General features: G+C 41.8%; 1 long non-coding RNA gene across 1 annotated transcript in view; it reads left to right on the top strand.

Moving 5' to 3' along the window:
* The first annotated feature begins 345 nt into the window (after positions 1–345).
* LOC143271013 (uncharacterized) overlaps positions 346–14206 on the top strand; it is a 28623-nt gene continuing 14762 nt past the window's right edge. The window contains exons 1-2 of the long non-coding RNA XR_013048263.1: positions 346–436; positions 2036–2180. This is a non-coding gene — a long non-coding RNA (uncharacterized LOC143271013). The remainder of the gene's footprint in view (positions 437–2035; positions 2181–14206) is intronic.

Raw genomic sequence — 14206 nt, 5'->3', positions numbered from 1 at the left:
TCATCCTAGCCAGTGCCCTCACTCGGTTTGTAATCGGTTTGTAATCGTTAAACTCTACGAGGACAGGTACTATTTCCATTTGGATCCTATGCTCCACTCTGGGACCAGGGAGTGCCTGACCCAACTCAGAGCTGAAGCAGGAGTTAACATCCTGTATCCTCACTCTGTCCTCTACTATCCATGAACACATCACTTGTAGGGGACAGAGGTGGTGAGTTTAAAAAAAAAAAATAAGCCAGCATTCATACCGTGGGCTTCCTGTTGCTCCTCAAGCTGCCGAAAATAGCTTGGCAGTATCTCTGGTTAATGAGACTGTCTCCAGAGTGCGCAACTCCACGCCCCTAAGGGGGAGGATCATGGGTAGATCTGGGCCTGCGCCTGGACAGCGGACTACAACTCCCAGAACGCACCGGAGCACCTAATGGGCCTTAAAGGGGTGAATAACAGTTCTTTTTCCGCTGTGCAGGAAACTGAGCCACTGGCTAGGCTAGGAAATGCGACTCCTGGGTCCAAGGGAAGGTTCCCTCTAAGGTGGCAATGGAGGAAGTGGCTGCTGTTCTGGTCATGGATGGGAGAGGATGGGGATTGTGTGGGGAGCATTCACGCGGTAGGGGTCCGTACCCTAGGGGATCGCCCCTCAGAGTTCAGGACAACTTCAGAACTCAGATCTTAAGGCAGGATGTGTAAACAGTGGTGAGCTGTTTGGCTGGGTTGTCGTAGTGACTACCAGACCTAGGTGCCCAAGAATGGCATAAAGAAGACCAGAGTGTGGTTCCGAGACTCACAGACTGCATCCCAGGATTGTAGCCAGTGCCTCTTGACCCTAGGCCCAAATCCGCGCATGCGGATTGTGTGCGTGCTTGCGTGCGTGCGTGCGTGCGTGCGTGCGTGTGTGTGTGTGTGTGTGTGTGTGTGTGTGTGCCTGCTTGGGTGCGTGTGTGGGTGTGTGCGTGCGTGTCTGCTTGGGTGCGTGAGTGCGTGTGTGCGTGCGTGCGTGCGTGCGTGCGTGCGTGTGTGTGTGTGTGTCTGTTTGTGCGTGCGCGCGTGTGCGTGTGTGCGTGTGTGAATGGAGTTCTTGTGGCAGTCACCTTCCTCCTTGTCTGAGACAGGATCTGTTCCTTGTTCTCCCTGCTGACCCAGTTTCTAAGGATTCTTTTCCATCTTGCCTGAGGAGAACAGTGATGCTTCTAAGCATCTGGCTTTCTGTCAGTTCTGGGGATTTGAACTCAGGTCTTCTCAGTTGCTTGACAAGTATTTTGCCATTGAGCTAAATCCCCGACGCAATTCCCAATCCTTTGGTCCTAAAGAGCTCTGTGCAGGTGCATTACTGGACCAAGGGTTTGATGCGAGACCACTCCTCAGATGGGAAGGTAGGGAAACGTTAAGATAACACGCAAAAGCTAATCAGCTCTCAGGTTGGGGTCGACCAGGAGGGAATTAGCTTTAAAATCTAACAGATTTTCTATCACGTAAAAAAACAAACTGATGAAACGAATTAAAAATGTGTTTTATTTTACCTAACAAATCCAAATGTTTTCTTTCAACATGTGATCAATACAAAATGTTATCAAGAACAGTTTTTTGTTCAAGTTTTCGCACTAACTCTTTGAAGTTGGTATGTATCTGGCCTGAATAGCACATCTCAACACAGACTGGCCGAGTGTCCAGTACCTTAGAGCCATGCTTGGCTTACTGGTAGCCTCACTGTGCTGCACAGCTCCACAGTGTTCTGTGGAGTACTTCTACTGTAGAGCTTGGTATGGACTAGTTCAGATGTAACCTTGGGCCAGGGTTTCTGCCTCCTTTCCTCTCAATTACTCCTTTGATTTCGGCTAACATTTACCCAATGCACTGCTGAGTCTTTAGTCTCATTTTGGACTCTGGTGCCCTTGAAGAGGATACTCAGATGATGGTGCTGCTTCACCTAATGGGACTACCCAATCAGTGTGGGCATTTTTTGTTGTATATGCTTGTATGCTTGCTGCAGGAAGAGCCAGAGTCACTCAGGGTCTCTGCTTTCCTGGCCCCCACTCAGAAATTCCTTCAAAGACTCTGAACTTCTCAATGGATGACCCAGAGAAAGAGGACAAGACTGATGGGCTCCTGACAGTCTGTTCGGAGGTCAGCTGGAATTCTTTCCTTACTCAGAGAAAAAGAGTAAGAAATTCTTACTTAGAGAGGTAAGATGTTGCCTTCTTCTGACCTGGATTGTCTGCTACCATTTGATCATGTTTCATATTTTTGAGACATACTGTGCCCAAATCTTTTCTGATAGACTAAATAAAGGTGAGATGGTGAGATCCTGACCCAGCCCCAGGCATCAGATGTTTTTTTTGTTTGTTTGTTTGTTTTGTTTTGTTTCTGTGTGTGTGTGTATGTGTGTGTGTGTGTGTGTGTGTGTGTGTGTGTGTGTGTGTGTGTGTGTGTGTTCATTGTGAGGGAAGAGAAAGAGAAAAAACTGTGAGCATGAATTTGTGAAATAATAGGAAACTGTGAGATGCTTTCCTTTCACCCCCAAGAATTTTGAGCAGAAAGTGGCATAGGGAAAAAGAAGGAGAAATGTAGGCTGCATGTGTAGATTTGGAGATGATGGGCAGGAGCATTCCATGTTAGAGGCAAGAAAGAGTAAAGGGTCAGGAACAGAAAGGAAGTGGTGTCTGATCCACTGGAACTGGAGTTACAGAAGTTTGTGAGCCTCCTTGTGGGTACTGTCAGTCCTCTGAAACAGTAACCAGTCCTCTTAAGTACTGAGCCATCTCTCCAGCCCCTGAAAGGATTTTGTTGTAATGAATTATATAAACAAAGTTGTACTTTCTTAGCAAGTTAAATGTATAGTTCATCAGCACCTAGGGCATTCACAATGTCATGCAAACAATATCATCCTTCATCTATGGAATTTTTTTTTCCTTCTTTTCCCCAGACTGGAGCTCTTTCTCCTCTAGACATGAACCTCCCAGTAGTCATCTATCTATTTTCTGTCTCCATGGCCGGGGGGGGGGGGGAGGGGGGGGCTGGGGGGGGCAGGTTGTACCATAAGACCTCTGGGTTGCATCTTCAATTATTTGTTCTTTCATGTCTTGCCCCTTTCATTGAACATAGTGGCCTCCAAGTTGGTGTCTACACTTTTAGCTGTCAGCCTTACTGGAACTTATTGTAGATTTTGAGAAGCAGAGCAAATTTTAAGATGAGGGCTGCTCCTTTGGAAATGGTAATTAGAGTAAGCCTAAAGGTTGTAGAGGAAACAGGACATTCACTGACTTGGCTTTTGTTGTTCTTTAATTTAGAAGTCTAGCAGAATGCCAGTTCCCACATTCCTTAAGTGAACAACCATTTGCGAACCTCAGGAATTCCTCCAAAATTCCATTGCTTGACACTGGAAAGGTTTTAAAGATCTAACTTGCTGAGCCATGCCAATGCATGAAATTGAGGGGATGGGAAGCCCCACTATTTCCTAATCAGTTAGCTCAAATATAGCTAACAGATTCCTCAAGAGCTTGTTTCCCGTGGTGTGGTCATGGGGTGCAGACTGTTCAGACATGTGCAGATACCACAAGGAAATACTTGGTGGCTCTTTGGTCCTAGTTAATCCTTTCCGTGGGTAAAAGGAAACCAGGAAGAAGACTGTTTCGTAGTTGGTTGTTTTTTTTTTACTCTTAATCCTTGGGGAGCCCGCCACCTAGGTCCTAAATAATAAATCACACGGAGTCTTATTATTACTTATAAATTCCTGGCCTCAGCTTGGCTTGTTTCTAGCTAGCTTTTCTTAAATTATCCCATCTATCATTTGCCTCTGGGCTTTTACTTTCTCTATTTCTCTATACCTTTCTTTACTTCATAGTCTGCGGCTTGCTGTGTAGCTGGGTGCCTGGCCCCTGATGTCCTCCTCTCCTCCTTTTCTCATCCCTTGGTCTTCACTTCCCAGATTTCTCCTTCTGTATATTCTCTCTGCCTGGCAGCCCCGCCTATCCTTTCTCCTGCCTCGCTATTGGCGGCTGCTCAGCTCCTTATTAGATCATCAGGTGTTTTAGACAGGCACAGTAACACAGCCTCACAGAGTTAAACAAATGCAACATAAAGGAATGCAACACATCTTTGCATCATTAAACAAATGTTCCATGGCATAAAAAATGTAACACATCTTAAAATAATACTCGACAACACTGTTTAGTCTTTTAACGTTGTCTCAGGACAAGAAATGTCTAGTTCCAGTGGTTTTATGCTAACTTTCAAATTAAGAAATATAAATCAGTCTTCAACCAGCAAAGGTTTATTAGTAATTCACATTGCCAGGGTGAGGTGCTTACCTCAGTGTGTAAAGCGCTTGGCCTGAAGGCATAAGTATTTGAGTTTGATCTCCAGCACCCATGTGAAAAGCTAGACAGGGTGGCTTTCACTTTTGATTCCAGCTTTGAAAAGGCAAAGACAAGTGGGTTCCTGGATCTCCCTGGCCAGCTAGCCTTGTGTTCTCATTGAATTTTAGGGCCAATGAGAGATACTGTTTGAGAAAATGATGTAGAAAGCTCCTGAGGAATGATACCTGAGGCTGACCTCTGGCCTCCACTCAACTCTTCACAAACACGTGCTGTCACCCCTACATAAAAGTGAACATGACACAGGAGAGCCCACATGCATGCACCATGCAAACACACACACACACACACACACACACACACACACACACACACACACACACACGCAAACAGACCCAGCAAAACTTCCATTGCATAGTTGTTGCCCCTCTGGACTTAAATATAGGGAATTCTAGGATTAAAAAATGAGACAGGGTTTCTAGGAGGTCCTTTCCTGGATGGCAGGTGTCATTCAGGCTACTGGATGGCTTTTTTGCAGGTCTGGTGGCAGATGCTGGTTTTTTCATGAATAGGGTTGGTCATGTTGCAGGGAGGTCCTTTGTGAAGCCTAGAAAGATTTGGATCACATCTCTGGGAATACTTCATAGCTTGGGCTATGAATGCTGCTCACACTACTAGGCAATCCTTCCAAAGTTTAGGGGCACATGCTTGCAGCCTGTGTGTGGATTTCACTTCATGCTTCTGTTCAGACCACATTTGTACTTTCCTGAATACCATGTGGTTCCAACTCAAATACACTTCCCACTCCCAGTCTAGAGGTACTCTGGAGGCTAGGTTAGAGCATTTAGTACTGTGACAGTACCTGTGGGTTCCAAGAGTGTGTGCTGTAGTAAGGATCTTTTTCCTCTATGTCTTCAAGCCACCGACTAACTCATCAGGGGTCTTTTCAAATTAGCCTCTTGGGAGTGCAGAGATGGCTCAGTGGTTAGGAGCCCTGGCTGCTCTCACAGAGGAGCCAGGTTCAGTTCTCAGCACCCACATAGCAGCTCACACCCACATGTAACTTCAGTCCCAGGGGATCCAATGCCTTCTTCTGGTCTCCTAGGGCACTGCACACATTTGATACACAGGCATACATGCAGGTAGAACATCCATACACATAAAACTTTAAAAATAAAAAGAAATAGCTTCTTGCAGCTACTCTGACAGTGATGAGGAGAGAGTTTTTCTGGGGCCTGAGTTCACTCTGCCAGTGCCTTGACACTGCCCCACTGAGCTTTTAAAATTAATTCCCCCCTTCCTTTAAAATGGCTCTCACTGAGAACACTTGATGGGTTTTCTGAGGCTCTCTGTCTCAGGTGGTGGTTACAACCTTCTGCAGTTGCAGTAGCACACGCAGGGCAGATTACTACAGGGGGGACTTTGTACTCTGCCCTGTGTTGCTCTGATAGTTTCCTATTTTATTTTGTTACCAAAACTACAGATTCTCTGCCAACACCAAATTTTTATGGTCACTGCTCTTCAACTGTTCCTGGTTTTTGGAGACACAGGTGACTTCCTGTATGTCATTGACACCTTCTGGAAAGATTTCCTCAATGTTGATTGCCTGTGTTGGAGGTACCAATTGTTACAAGGATTTAAGAGACCTTGAGGTCTAAATGAGGCTTGGTTTCTATAATGCAGTCTTGTTTCTCTTAACATAATTCTCTTAGCATAACAAACTCATGCACTGAAGACACAGAGTTTGAGAGAATAAGGGATTAAAGGAATCGGTTCTTTTGTAGATATGAAAGTAACTGGGTTTCCAAGGCATAATCTGCACTAGCCAGTGCACACATCTATTCAGTGTTTACTAACCATCCTATGAAACAGTGTTTTCATTTGAATTTGAAATCCAGTGTAAAAAATTGACTATGTAATACCACATTAGCTGCTCTATCTAGTCTGTGACACCAAGTTCAGTCTTCTACTCACCCATGGACAGGTTTGTTTGCTTTTCCTTATTGTCTTTTGGAAAGATAGGAACTCAGAATAGCTGTCTGCTTGTGGGTTACTAGGCTTGTTCAACTCTAGCATACTTTTCTTCCCTTTGGCCCTGTAGAAATGCTTGGGACTCAAGAGTCAGCCTCAAACAAAGCTAGTTCACTAGAAGCTCTCAGAAGCTCTGTTATCTAAGATGTATTTTCTGGGTTGACAGTAGAACAGGTGGCAATTCCAAGTACCAAGATTGCCCAGATTGTCCCTTGCTAGGTTATTTATTATTATTATTATTTATTATGTGTACCACATTCACATGTGTGGTGTATGCATGTATCTGTACACACACATAGGTCAGAGGAGGGCTTTGGTTGTACCTTATTCATTTAATACAGTGTCTCTCACTGAACTTGGAGCTCACTGTTTTTTAGGGAGGCAGTTGGCCAAGAAGCACCTGAAATCTTCCTGCTTCTGGTACTCCTGGGGCTCCTGCCCTTTCCCCATGCTGGAATTGCAAGGACAACAGCCAAGTTCAGGTTTTTTTTGTGGGTGCTGGGGATCAGAGCTCAGATCCTTACACTTGCACACCAAGCACTTGCACCTACTGAACCTAGCCCCAGTTGCTATTAGTTTTTTTTAACATTATTGCTTTTTGTCTCTTTTATTTATATAAAAATTGTGTTATAGCCATATTAGCAATTTATGCAAAGAAAAACTGTATATCTTTTACATAATATGGCCGAGTTCATGTTTTTGTGTTTATTTCCACAGTTCATCTATTTGTTTATGCATTTTTGTCATTGTTATCAATTTTTTCATGCATACATGTAATTTTGAGGGTCTAGACATTATACAATTCCTGGGGAGTTTGTTTATAAAACTAGGTGCTTCTTACCACAAAGTGCTTCCCTGCTGGCCCAGTGGGATGGCTACAGGTTGGAGAGTTTCCTTTGAATTGCTAGAATTAGATACACTATCCAGTTTTCCACAGGCTAAGTATACTTTTTAGTTTCCCATTGTATATTATCCAGCAATCAATTTAAATAACTTAAATTGTATCTACGCTCAGAGCTGGTTCTCTGGAATATATTAAGTAATTGTTTTTAAATGAAAAAGGAAAAGTAGGTGCTCAGACGTTGAATATTTTTGGGGTAAGTAATATAGGGATACAATAGCACCATTCACTCAAGGAATAGTGAAACAGATTTCCAGGAGAATGGGATCTATGGGACAGGATGAAAGATGAGGCTAGACCGTTAAGTAAGTATGGCCCTGGTCAGGAAAGATCTAGAATACCAGTTAAGAAACTTAACTGCACCCTAGAAAGACTATCTGCAGAGGGCTATAAATAGACACCTATTATGTCTAGTTTCCAGAATGGTCACTCTGATGTCAGTGGAATAGAGGAATAGTAGCATGTGAGATCTGAGGAAGCAGAAAGACCAGGTATAGACATATGCAGTAATATAGGTGAAAGGTGTGTGAAAGCCATGGGAGTGGAGACCCCTCAGCACACAGCAATATAACTCCAGGATGCTGTGGATATCGATCGCTCTGTATGCTGTGAATGTGTTGCTCTGATTTGGTTGATAAATAAAATGCTTATTGGCCAGTAGCCAGGCAGGAAGTAGAGTATAGGAGAAATAAGCAGAGAGGAGATTTCTGGGAACAGGAAGGCTGAGTCAGGAGACGCTGCTAGCCACCGCCATAAGAAGCAAGAGTAAAGTACCAGTAAGCCAGGTAAGCCACAAGCCACATGTCAATGTATAGATTAATAGAAACGGGTTAATTTAAGATATAAGAACTAGATAGCAAGAAGCCTGCCACAGCCATACAGTTTGTAAGCAATATAAGTCTCTGTGTGTTTACTTGGGTCTGAGTGACTGCAGGAGCTGGGCGGACACAGGAAAACTTCAGCTACACCAGGGTCTTTCTCTGCTGTTGTAGGGCATGTAGTGTCATGGGCCAAAGGTGTGAAGCATCCTGTGAAAGTGTCACCCTCTTTTAAAGACTGCCTGAACTATAAAGCACCTCTTACTCTTTCAGCATAAGCACCCATGCTCAGGACCTATCCCTTTGATGACTTTGGCAGGCCATGTGGCTTCTACTTAAACAGTGATTTGACCTGGAGATATAGGTCAGTGGTTGAGTACATGCCTAGCACATGTAAGCCCTGAGTTCAATTCCCACAACCAAAATCAAAACATATGACCACTTGACTGTGTACTTGGGGCTCTAATTTTCAAATTATTGTAGTAATTTCCTTGAAAATATTTGCTGAACAGACAGGTGTGGGAGACCAGCTCCCACATTTATTTACCCCAGGGACTCTTGAGGAGTGAGGGATAAGAAACATAAATAGAAATACAGAGGGGGGAGAGGAACACATAGAAACACAGGATAGCCTCAGGTGGGCCTGGATCCTTATCTACCAGCCCAGAACTTTATTCAAAAGGACTTTTTATAACAATGCCAAGGGGAGGAGCAATAGACCCCCCCTTGCTAGATACAGCCAAGTGTAGACCCTTCCAAACACCTGGTACCCAGGCCTGTGTTCCAATCATCCTCTTATGCAGTCCTGCTGGGTAAAGCCACTAGGAAACCTTGGTGGGCTCCAACAGACAGGGAGCAGGAGCTGGCAAGGACTGGGGATAGGAGCCCTCTGGTATGCAGTGACTGGCAACTAAACCAGTTCTTTGCCACTGAGAGATTGGCCCACCCTGCTATGTTCAGCATGTAGGTGCTCTTTTTGGAATCTATTTGAACTAATTTTTTTTCCTAACCAAATGACTTTCATCCAAGGAGTAGAGATGCCTCCGCTAAAGTACTCATCTAGGCACACACTAGATGCTCAGTAGACATAGGACTTAGTGCAGAGGACCCTTGAATACATTCCAACCACTTTGTCCATTTTTACTTCACCCCATAATGCTGTTCACTCCAGGCCTCCCTGAGGAAGCTCAGTAAATGGGAAACTACTTGTGTTTTAAAGACATTTACTCATTAGTTTGCCAAATAGATTTTTAGCTGAACTTACTTTATTACATTGATAATGCATACTTTTCCTATGAATTAAGCAAAAAGAAAAAAAAGCCAAACAACTCACTATCTCATTTCTTGCTTCATACTTTTTGCTTCCTGCACTCACCTACATGAAAAAGTAAGTTCTGGGATGTCCATAGGGGAGAAAACATGAATTATTTGTCTTTCTGAGATGTTTTGCTTAATATAGTAAGTTTCTGTTCCATTAATTTTCCTGAAAATGTCATTACTTTATTTTTCATTTCAGCTGAATAAATTTCTTGTGCCTCTTCATATTTTCTTTATCCACTCAACTGGTACTGGGTTTCCTTAGCTGGGGTGTAGTAGTAAGCATGACTGTATGAGAATCTCTGAGGTAGGACTTAGACTCTTTGGGGGTATTGCTTGGACTCTGTTGTTACAATTCCTAATCCACCTCTAATTTTATGAATTCTGGTTATCACTTTCTTTTGGTTAGTTTGAAATTGTGTTTATTGTTCTGAAGGATCGATGCTTTCATCGATTCTGTTAATTAATCTTTTCCTCCCTAGTTCATTTAAGTCTCTAGTTCATTTACCTCTGCCCTGATCTTTATTGCTTCTTGCTGTCTACTGCATTTTGTTTTGTATTTTCTAGAACCTTTATGTTCATCATGAGCTTATTTATTTGAGAATTTTTGAGTTTTTTTTTTTAGCATAAGCAATTATACCATTAATAGTTTCTATTGAGATAGTGCGTCACATTGAACCTAGAGCTTGTTCTTCTTTTCAGCTGGGCTGAAGGCCATCAATCCTCCTGTTCCTTTCTCTAAGTTCTAGGCTTATAGGCATATCCAGTCATGTCTGGTTTTGTGTATCCCCTATTCATATTTGATGGAATATTCTGTAACTACCTATCTGTTGCTGGAGGGCTTCTCTCCAGGTTCCACCAAGCCCTGCAGTCCCACAATCCACGTATAAAATAATCACTCAGACGCTTATATTACTTATAAACTGTATGGCCGTGGCAGGCTTCTTGCTAACTGTTCTTATAGCTTAAATTAACCCATTTCTATAAATCTATACCTTGCCACATGGCTGGTGGCTTACCGGCGTCTTTACATGCTGCTTGTCCTGGCGGTGGCTGCAGTGTCTCTCCCTTCTTCTTCCTGTTTCCCCAATTCTCCTCTCTCCTTGTCCCACCTATACTTCCTGTCTGGTCACTGGCCATCAGTGTTTTATTTATATAGAGTGATATCCACAGCACTTCCCCTTTTTCTTTCTTTTTTTTTTTTTTAAAAAGGAAGGTTTTAACTTTAACATGGTAAAATTACTTATAACAAAACAATTATCATGCAAGAATTACAGTTAGAATATTAAAGAAGATGTCTTATGTGTGTTATATTTGTGAGTTTAAGGTTTTATATCTAACTTATCTTTTATCATAACTGAGGAAATTACAACTATCTAGTCTTCAACCACATCAAAGACCTCAGAAGGATATAATATTACCTGAGAAATGGGAGAAGGAGGTATGTAAATTTTGGGAGTCTTGCAGGGTAGTCAGAGACAGCTGACAGCCTGGACAGTCATCTAATGTTCCTTTGTAAAGTTAGGATATCTGTTTCTAGTTCACAGGGCTAGAGTCTCTCCGTCATTTTTTTTCAGTGTCCTGTAGAATGTCTGGCAGTTTTCTCTGCGAAGCAGGAACCTGAAGGGCCATCTTGTCAAGCAAAGTTCAGTGGTCATCCTTCCATGGGTCTTGTATGTCCAGTCGATCAAGCAGTCCAGGCAAGAACAGTTTCTTGCCTGAATGGCTATCTTTGCCAAGGTGAAGATAAACTCCACATGGAGCGTCTTCGATGTCCATCTTCCTCTCCAAAATAAATCCAGTGCTGTCAGGAGCAGACATGTCTCACTGTCCAGAACGTCTAAAGTTTTAAAACATTTTAAATGCCATATTCTGTAGGTCTTTGAAGTGTTTGAAAACTACCTATCTACCTGAAATATATCTATGTATACCTAGAAGACTTATCTAACATGGCTATAAATATGATTATCATAGATGACTAATTATTAATCTATTTCTTAATTACAATTTTAAATGAGCTACATAAACATAATACCTCAAACAAGAATAGAAATATATATACAGTATAACAGAATTAACTTTAAGTTTGTATCAATAAACTAAAATTTATACCAATGTAAAACATTTGAAACATAAACTAAAATCTATACCAATGTAAAACATTTTAAACAAGTTGTTCTTTAAAAGTAGGTTCACTAATCTACCATTTTATCTTATCATCTCTATATCCTAAATATCTCTATAATATGCCCTTTTCTTTTTTAGAAAGAGATCGCATTTATAATCAACCTGTTTTAAATAAAAATATTGGTTTTTCTCTGTCCCACACCAGAGGGCTCTTCTGATTTGGGACACAAGAATCTCTTAACCATTTTTTTAAGCAATATGTCTGGGTTTAGATGGGGAGTGAGCCAGTTCCACCTCTAAAGCCAGCTTGGTATATTTGGAAATTTGGGCGTAGCATCTCTTACTACTTCCTGCTGGAGGGGGGCACTGTATCTTATGGAGACGCAAAGAAAATTTTAGGCCTGTGGGGTAGTCCGTGAGGCTGTATTGTGTGAGCCAGTTGCCTTGAAACCGCTCTGGATGTTAGATTATCTGGGCCAAGGTGTCATCGGAGACCTTTCAGGGGGTCTTGGCTGGTGAAACCTGATGTATCTTAATCTGGAAGAAATCCATAGCCTCTGGCTTTCTGTGGAAACAAAAGCAGAACCTCTTTTCCAAAGCAACATAACCTTACTTCCAAATTTTGAAGTCAAGGTACCTTTAAAATATACATATTGGTTTAATTCAACATCTTTTTCGATCAAATTTTTTTTTGCAGTTAAGTAATCCCAAAGACAACACAATCCAGATTCTCTGTGTAATATTCATCTTTACGTGGCTTTTTTATATTAATTTATCTTTTTTTTCTCTTTCAAGCCTACATATATTTTACACAGATTGTAAACTATTTCATCTGAATCAGTCTTATTGCGAACCTATTGCTTTAAACTGTAGCCTTCTAAGCCTGAAACGTGCTGTTGCCCCCTTCAGCTTTTCAACATGGTGGTGGTATGTTTTCTCCAGCTCTGGGAGTCATCAAGTCTCAGAAATAGTGAGTCTAAGCTTTTATCAAAGCAGCGTGTAACCCAGAAACCTCTTTTTTTTTTTTTTAAATACTAGTAAAGACTAAACAGTGTAATGTGCCGCTGGCAGACACCTCATTACCACCATACTGCCGATCAAACGCAAACGCCAGGAACCCGCCAGTAGTTTAAACCCGCGTTTTGTGGTGTCTAGCTGCCCATATGAAACATGAAGCAGGAACCTGGTTTTGGCTCTGTTTAGAATTGGTTATTAAATATTTTAGGTTTAAGGTGGAAACTCGAGCCATTGGGCACCATTTGTTGTTGGAAGGCTTCTCTCCAGGTTCCACCAAGCCCCGAAGTCCCATAATCCACTTATTAAATAATCACTGAGACGCTTATATTACTTATAAACTGTATGGCCGTGGCAGGCTTCTTGCTAACTGTTCTTATAGCTTAAATTAACCCATTTCTATAAATCTATACCTTGCCACATGGCTGGTGGCTTACCCGCATCTTTACATGCTGCTTGTCCTGGCGGTGGCTGCAGTGTCTCTCCCCCCTTCTTCCTGTTTCCCCAATTCTCCTCTCTCCTTGTCCCGCCTATACTTCCTGTCTGGTCACTGGCCATCAGTGTTTTATTTATATAGAGTGATACCCACAGCACCTATCAAATCCAGTTGGTATATGGTGTAATCTAGCTCTGAAGTTTCTTCACTGATTTTTAGTTTGAAAGATGTGTCTAAGGATGAGAGTGGTATATTGTGCCTTTAATGTTGTTGTTTTCATGAAATTACAATACCAAATATCTAGTATATATCATTGACAGTTATTGTATCTTTTTGATGAATTGTTCCCTTCGTTAATCTGTAGTGCCTTTCTCTATCTCTTCTGACTGGTTTTGGTTTGAAGTCTACTTTTTCAGGTATGAGAATAGGTTTGTTTATAGTCTACCTTCCCTTGGTAGGATCATTTCTGTCCTTTGACTATAAAGTTTTGGACTTTCATCTTCAGGGGTAATGGATTATGTTTCTTCTAGACAAAAAAAGGTTGCATCTTGGTTTGGTTTTGTTTGTTTAAATCTGGCCAGTTAGTATTCATTTTTTAAATGGTGAGTTGAGGCCATTTCCATTTAAGATTGTTATCTAGGTGAGCTTGCTCTTACTTATAGTTTTGTTGGTTGTTGTTCTGGTTGGCTGGATTATTGGTAGTTCTCTTCTTCCTCTTCAGCCACTCTTAGGTGTTTGGGTGTGTGTTTGGCACCACAGATTCTTCTCAGAGTTTCCTCTGTTCATCTACTCCTCAGATGAAATATATTCCTCTGTGCTGTGATGAATGAGATGGTCTTGTTCCTCTGTACTATTTTCTATGGTTCTGGTTTGGTTGAAATTAATTACTTTAACCTGTGTTTGCCTTGAAATGTTCTTATTTCTCCATCAGTTTTAGAAATCACTCTGCAGGGTATAGAAATCTTAGTGGGCAGTTTTTTGGTTCCAGGGATTGAACTACATTATTCTGTAATTTCCTGGCTGTTAAGGTTGCTGATGTGAGATCTTTGGTATTTTGATATATTGGCCTCTATACGTGAGTAATTTTCCCCTTCTGGTTTTTAAATATTGCTTTGTTGCTTTGTAATTTGACATCTGGACCATGACATATCATGGAGATGCTCTCTGATCATGTCTAGTATGGGTTCTATATGCCTCTTGTAGTTGTCTGCACCTTTGATTCTCTAATTCTGGGAAATTTTTGGCTATACTT

This window comes from Peromyscus maniculatus, chromosome X (assembly GCF_049852395.1).
Source record: "Peromyscus maniculatus bairdii isolate BWxNUB_F1_BW_parent chromosome X, HU_Pman_BW_mat_3.1, whole genome shotgun sequence".
NCBI classification, from domain to species: domain Eukaryota; kingdom Metazoa; phylum Chordata; class Mammalia; order Rodentia; family Cricetidae; genus Peromyscus; species Peromyscus maniculatus.
Note: the sequence above shows the minus strand (reverse complement) of the source record. Positions and strands in the feature narration are given on the sequence as shown.